Source organism: Chrysemys picta, chromosome 3 (genome assembly GCF_011386835.1).
Source record: "Chrysemys picta bellii isolate R12L10 chromosome 3, ASM1138683v2, whole genome shotgun sequence".
Classification (NCBI taxonomy): domain Eukaryota; kingdom Metazoa; phylum Chordata; order Testudines; family Emydidae; genus Chrysemys; species Chrysemys picta.
In genome coordinates this window covers 176077127-176083126 of record NC_088793.1, presented here as the reverse complement: position 1 = coordinate 176083126, position 6000 = coordinate 176077127, and positions in this window count along the sequence as shown.

Below are 6000 nucleotides of genomic sequence, written 5' to 3'. Positions count from 1 at the left end.
CTCCAAAAGTAAATCAAGGAAACAGGCCCATCTCTGGCAAAAAACAAAAAACAAAAACAAAAAAAACAACCTTACAGAAGTGAAGAAAAACCCTGACTTAAGTCCAGGGCAGCTGATGACACTCCAGTTCTGATCCCATCCCCAAAAATCAGATTCTAAGTGTTCTCATCAGTGGAGGTTGGGTCCCAAACTAAAACATTGCCATGGAGAATATAAAATGCTGAGCCAACATAGAAGAGCCTTCATGCAGACACTGAAGTCACCCAGAAATAGTCTTGGTGACAAAAACACAGCCTATTGTAAATGGTTTTTATTAAATAAACTTCTACCCTCACAAGACTACAGTATTAGAACCTTGTATCAGAATAAACTTAGAACTGTTATCACTTAAGTGATCCAGTTGCAATACAAAGGTTTGAAACATTAGTAATACCTGCAAGTTTGCTGTGGAGTTCCACAGATTGACTGTGCATTGTGAAGAAATATTTCCTTTTGTTTGTTTAATTTTAATTTGCCTATTCATTTCATTTGGTGACCCCTAGTTCTTGTGTTATGAGGAGTAAATAACAATTCCTTTTTTTACTTCCTCCATACCAGTCATGATTAAGGCTGTGAATCATTCACGGAGGTCCCAGCTTCCATGACTTTCCGTGACCTCTGTGAAGAGGGGCGGCTCTAACTTTTTTGCCGCTCCAAGCACGGCACACATGCCTGCGGGAGGTCCCCGGTCCCGCGGCTTCGGCGGCATGTCCGCCAGTCTCGCGGCTTCGGCGTACCCGCTGCCGAATTGCCGCCAAATCCACAGGACCAGCAGACCTCCCGCAGGCATGCTGCCGAAGGCTGCCTGACTGCCGCACTCACAGCGACCGGCAGGGCGCCCCCCACGGCTTTCTGCCCCAGGCACGCACTTGCTGCGCTGGTGCCTGGAGCCACCGCTGTCTGTGAATTTTGCAGTGCTGGTGTGGCTGATCTCAGGACCACCTGGAGCGGCAGCAGTGAGGCCCCTGGGCCACCACTCCCACCTGGAGTGGTGGCGGCTCCCGGGCCACCCCCCTGCTTGGAGTGGCGGCAGGGCCCTGGGCTGTCCCCCCACCCTGTATTAGGGGGCCCCAGGCCATCCCTAGCTGCAGTGGGGCCCTGGGCTCCCCCTTCCCCCCCCAGCAGCAGTCTTCAGGAGTACCCCCCTCCCAGCAGGTAAGATTTAGTCACAGGTATTTTTAGTAAAAGTCGTGGACAGGTCACAGGGCTGTGACTTTCTTTTTTAATTGTCCGTGACCTGTTCATGACTTTTACTAAAAATACCCATGACTTAGCCTTAGTCATGATTTTATAGGCCTCCATCATATCCCCCCTTAGTCATCTCTTTTCCAAGCTGAAAAGTCCCAATCTTATTAATCTCTCCTCATACAGAAGCTGTTCCATACCCCTAATAATTTTTGTTGCCCTTTTCTGAACCTTTTCCAATTCCAATACATCTTTTTAGAGATGGATCGACCATATCTGCACACAGTATTCAAGATGTAGTTATACCATGCATTTATATAACGGCAATAGGTTATTTTCTGTCTTATTATTATGTAGCATGCTGTCCTGCCACAGAACAGTTCAGAGGCAGGGGAAGTGATTCCTTCATCTAGTCTGTGAAGTGCTTTGAGCCCCTTTGGGATGAAAGAATGGTCATGGCTTGCAGCTGACATGCATGAGAAGGAACTAGAACGCACTGTGGATTGAGTAAGGACACTTCCATTAACATTTTCTATTAGGGTATCATTTGGTTAACTGATGTGTGCAGAGCAACACGTCTTGCATTAAAGCTTATCCTTTCTTTTCTCCCACTAATCTCTATTAAGCCATGATTTACACTTTGCTCAAAAGTAGCTCTATCAAGTGATCATGGAGTACACAAGTAGCAGAAACCATATAGAAATTCAGCAGCACTGGAGAAAGCACTAATCCCACTAAATCTGTCAATACAATTCTCTTATATAACCTTAGGGAATTATATGGTAGGCTGATCATCTCTGGAAAGAGTACATTAAAAACAAACAGCAAAATCCCATTACCGGTGTTTTTATTCTCCATTGCACAATATGCTAAGAAAAAAAGAATCTTAATATTCAAAAACTGTTTGTATTGAATGGTTTCATGATCTTTAACCTCTTCATTGCCTACATGGAGTTAGTGCATCTCTCCTTGATGCTTGGGACCTTTTTCTCCTTGATCCTAGGGACTCCTAATTTACATTATTATTTGTTGACTGTGCCCTAGCTGCTGTGTGGCACATACAGGAGACATGGCCTTGCCCTGAGGAGCTTACAGTTATAAGTAGATAATGAATAGATACTATTCAGAACAAAGCACTGGTTGATCATAAAGTGGATTTATCACACATCACTGTCAGTTTTTCCATTTACTAATAAACAGCTGCATCTCCTTAAGTTCTTTGCACAAGAATTATGTTTTTAAGAGAAATTGGAAAGTCGACGTTTGGAATACCAAGAAGCTAGTCACTTCTGTGAACAAACCTGTCAATGTGGGGGTCTGTAGATAGAACACTCTATGAAGATCCACTTACGGAAATGGACACATTTCAGTGAAACAGAGGAAGTTCAAAACGCACTACATCAGAAGATCAAAGTCAGAATAGTGAGGGTGTGATTAGTTAGATTTTTGGGCTCAAATGAAGGGTGGATGCAATAGGAGAGTTTTGCAATAAAGTTCAGGCCAAAGAATAGGGATGGGAAAAAAATGAAGGGGGATAAAGACATGAGAGCTGGGGAAAAAGGCAAGCACTCTAACTTCAAAAGATTAGGCTACTACAGAGTCGGACCATTGTTAGGAAATGCCACAAAACCTTTATCTTCAAAAATGCCTTTCCACTATAAGAAAGGCATTCACAACACAGACCCCTTCCCCAAACCTCTACCAACAAAACAAATATTAAAAAATCCTACCCACAGCAGAGTTTTCATGCTGAGAAGGGGAAGTGCCAGACACACCATGAAGTCTATTAGGAACTTTGCTACTGATTTTACGTAGAAAGTACTCAGATACTACAGTGGTAGGCCATTGTGTAAATCTCTAAAATAGATAAGGAAGAAATGTGTAGAACATTGGCAAAATCAACGGGATCAAGGGTGGGGCTATTATAAGGAGTAGATATTGGTAAAATGAGAAAGGTGGAGTAGGGGGAAGAACAAAGGCTGGTAAAAGGGAATGGAGTGGGTGGGTGCAACGAGGAAATGGAGGAGAATCAGGAGTGGAGCAAATAGCAGGAAAGATTGGCTTTGAAAAGAATCCCCACACTCCTCAATACGTCAAACCAGCACAACAAAGATTGAACAAAACTGAAATGACACTGAAGATACGAAACCTTCTCCAGTAAACGAAGGCACTGGGCCACACGATGGTTAAAGGCAGTGTGCTCAAGTGGTTAGAGAAGGGGAGTGGAGCTCAGGACTCCTGGATTTTGTTCCTAGCTTTGACCCTGTGTGACCTGTCTGTGCTTCAGTTTCCCATTTGTAAAAGACCGTATCTATCTCAAAAGGCTGTTGAGGCTAAAGAACTTTGAGAACCTCAAATAAAAGCTGCCATGCAAGCACCAGTTATTTAGTGCAATACAGCATTGCATACATGCAGTACAAAAGAGGAATACCCTCTACTTATCCTGAGATGTGTATTACCCACACAGCAGCATATTGTTCGGATGTCGGTATGTTTAGAGATATAGTCATAAAACAGATACAAACACAGTAAAACACTTTAAAAATAAGAATAATCATAGTGATTCTTAAGTGGGTAGCAAAAGAAATCTTAAGTACATTCAACACCAGCATTTACAGAATGCAAAAAACATTCACTTTGTATGACTGAGCAAAAAGCTATGGACAATCACATTTTGGAAGTAAAGATGGGTAAATATTAGGAAGACAAAAGAGGGTATTTATATAGTGTAATGAAAAACACCCATTTAGTACATATCCACAGAATCCAGGAGTTGAGTCCATCAACTTAAGTCCCAATCTAGTTGGAAATCAAAACACCTGTGGAGCAGGCTAATTTGGAAACATACGTCACACATTCTGATCCAATTGAAAGAAAAAAGGTGGGAATCACATTTCTACACATGGGAAATCCTACCATTGCCTTGCAGACTGGTTTATAAATACCAGAGTACACCAAACTGTAGTGTTTAACTTAATATGTACAAACTGGTTTTTGCAATAATTTTTGAAGTGCTTCTTTATTAGCGTAAAGCTAATTTGTGCAAATACACATGTGACCGGGGTCCTTGTAGGGAGCCAGCTGTGGTCACTCAATTAGGGTGAACTGCAAAGAATGGGGCAGACAATCCCCAAAAAGCTAGTCGATATTTCAATACTTATATTTACCAAGCCAGCATAAAACAGCTTCTTTATTACCTCACTGGTTACTCAGAAGTCCAGGGAACACAGTTCCCTTAAAGTGATCCAGCCTCAGGCTTCCATCCAGGTACCTAAGTCAAATATGATGATTTCTGAAAATCTTATTTCATCATATAAAAGAAAAGGTTCTACCAATCCCAAAGGATCGGACACATTACCTCCCAGGTTAATGAATGTTTCAGATCTTACCCAAATACACGCTACAGCCAATTCTTATTAACTAAACTAAATTTTATTAAAAAACGAGAGAGAGAGAGAGAGAGAGTATGGTTAAAAGATCAATATACATACAGACATGAGTTCAATTCATTGAGGTTCAGATTCATAGGATAGATGGTGAGCTTTGTGGTTGCAAAGAGTTCTTTCATAAATCGTTCATAGGTTATAGTCCAATGTCCAAATCTCATATTCAGGGCATACCAGCATAACTGGGACCTCAGTCTTGCGACTCAAACTTCCCCTGATGAAGCCTAAGCAGATCTGAGATGACAGAATCAGGACCCAAAGATCTTTTATACAATTTCATGTCTTTTGACAAGTTGGAGTTCAAAAGGTAATTAACATGACTTTGAAGGAGGTCCATCACCCGTACTTAGCTATAGAATGAACATAAGGCCATTTGCTTGTTCCTCCACCCATTCACAGTACATTTCAAAGAGAGATGAATATTGAGCTACCCCGTGTTTACAATTCATTTAAAGGATAGGATATTCTTTTGACCTCTGAATTATCAGAATACAGCACAGACAGGGACCGCTGATGACATTGTTGATCCTACTCATACATATATAAATATACAAAAACACAAACATCATCTCCCTACATGTCTTTTGAGGGTTATTTATTTTGCAGGATGTTTTAACACTTTCTAGCCATGCGTCACAACACAGTATAAATCCAGTTTAATTCTTTCATGTGATTAGAATTACTCGGTTTGCAAGTCCAACTCCTAACACTGAGGAATCATATGTGTAATCAGATCTCATCAGCACACTGAACAGGACACATTGAGGAATATAGCAATAATATAGAAATACCTTTTAACATGGGGAGAACACAGAAAATAAGAATTATATTACTAGAACTGGAAAAGGTACAGCCAGTAACAGGCATGTGAGCCCGAACAGACTAACTGAACAATCTGTTTTCAGACAGAAAACTGGAAATGAGCATCCTATAATCTCCTCTTGCTGTAGGAGCGTAATGTCTCTTAACATAATTGATTTTATCTCATCAAAGTAAAAGATTCCCATTTATGCGATGTGAAAGAGTTGACTCACCGCAGCATGTGCCTCCACATAGCTGGGCAGGTGTAGTAGCTTTTCCCACTCTAATACCCCCTGCTGACAGTCACTCCAGTCGTTTAGAGTTTTCTTCTCACACCTCAGCCTTCTGGCCAGGTCACATTTTAATCCCACCCTCCTGGAGTAAGAAAAGCACATCTAAAAGTCAAAAAAACAACCCAAGAGATCCTGCTGCCCCTTTTTGGGCTATTCCTCAGCCCATCCTTGAGGTGCTATCCTCAGTCTCACTCTGGGCTCAATAGTCCTTGTATGCCCCTTCCTCAGGACTGATA